We start from the raw sequence: 1,817 nt of genomic DNA on the forward strand, positions 1-1,817 counted from the left end.
GCGTGCAAGTTTTAAATAACATTACGGACCTACTCCAACTTCCGGAATCAGAATCTGACCCCGATATCAAAAAGTCCACTCTCGGTCAAACTTCTCAAAAACCTTCAAATTTTTAACTTTCGTCGAATGACCCCGAAACGACTTACGGACCTTCAAATCCACATCCGGATGCAGGCCTAAGACCAGAATCACCATAAAAAGCTATTCCCAGGCTTGAAAGCCCAAACGAACATCGATAACACAAAAATTCCTTCGACTCAAACTTAAGGAATTTACCCCAAAATGCCAACTTTCAAAATCCAATCCGGACATAGACCAAGTCCGAAATCATCATACAAACCTATTGGAATCGTCCAATCCTGATTCCAATGTCATTTACTCAAAATGTTGACGAAAGTCAAACTTAGCCTTTTTTACCACACTTAAGGAACCAAATGTTCCGATTTCAACCTGAATCCTTCTAAATCCTGAACAAACCATCCCCGCAGGTTACAAAACAATAAAAGCACGTACATGGAGTCTTATATAGGGGAATGGGGTTCTAGAAAGCAAAACAACTGGTTGGGTCGTTATATTGGATATCATGACAACGTTAAAGGATAGGACTACCAGTATAATCGGAATATGTGGTGTGGGAGGAGTTGGAAAGACTACAATGGTGAAAACAATTGCTAAGAGAGCGGGAGAAGAGAAACTGTTTGATCAGGTTGTCATGACAGTTGTTAGTCAACAACCATACTTCAGAATGATTCAAGGTGAAATTTCAAGTTAGTGGGTCTGAAGTTAGAAGAGGAAAATTTATCAGCTAGGGAGTCTCGTTTACGGATGAGATTAATAAATGTTAAGAAGATTCTTGTCATTCTAGATGATGTTTGGTCCAGGCTGGATCTTGAAGAACTCGAAATTTCTTATGGGACTCACATGAAGGATGCAAAATCATGCAACCATCCAGAGTCCGAGATGTCTGCACTGCAAAAAAATTCTAACAGTTGAAGTCTTAATAAATGAAGAAGAAGCCTGGATTCTATTTATAGGGAAACCTGGAAACTGTATCGAAGCACCCGACTTACGTCCTATAGCAAGAGATGTTTCCAATGAATGCAAAGTTCATCCAACTGCCCTTGTAACTGCAGGAAGGGCAATGCAAAACAATCACAAGCCTTTGTGGAAGGATGCTTACTAACATACCTAGATTGCTTCGTAATGTATATCGACCACTAGAGATGAGCTATGAATGGATTGAAAGCGGTAAAGCAAGGTCTCTCTTTCTACTTTGTTTTTATTCCAAGAAGATTTTAATATTCCCATTGAAGACTTGATTAGATATGGAACGAGACTACGTATATATTTGGTAGAAGCAAGAAATCAAGCATATACTTTAGTTGAGATACTTAAAGATCGTTTCTTGCTTATACAGGGATTTAAAGCATCATATGTCAAAATGTATGATCTCTTGTTCGTGATGTTGCAATATTTATTGCATTAAGCGTGCTTTTATGATAAGCCACAATCTCTACCTCATAGACTGGCCGATAGAAGACTCCAACGAGCGTTACAAGTGCATGTCTGTGATTTCAAAAGAAATGTCTTCACTTCCAAGTGGATTGACTTTCAGTAAACTTGGTCTTTTGCTATTAGATTGTGAGAAGCCACAGTTCTCAGTAGCAAACAGTTTCTTTGAAGGAATGAGATCACTCAAAGTAGTGGACGTCTATCACATGGATATTTCATTTTTACCACCATCTCTAGGCTTTCTAAAGAACCTTCCTACAATGCATCTTTATAGTTTCTCATTAGAAGATGTATCCGTGATTGTT

The 1,817-nt window shown here is 38.5% G+C and overlaps 1 pseudogene; it reads left to right on the forward strand.

Moving 5' to 3' along the window:
• Window positions 1–583: 583 nt before the first annotated feature.
• On the forward strand, window positions 584–1,486 carry LOC138883593 (probable disease resistance protein At4g27220; annotated as a pseudogene).
• Window positions 1,487–1,817: the final 331 nt, after the last annotated feature.

This window comes from Nicotiana sylvestris, chromosome 12, assembly GCF_000393655.2.
Source record: "Nicotiana sylvestris chromosome 12, ASM39365v2, whole genome shotgun sequence".
Lineage (NCBI taxonomy): Eukaryota > Viridiplantae > Streptophyta > Magnoliopsida > Solanales > Solanaceae > Nicotiana > Nicotiana sylvestris.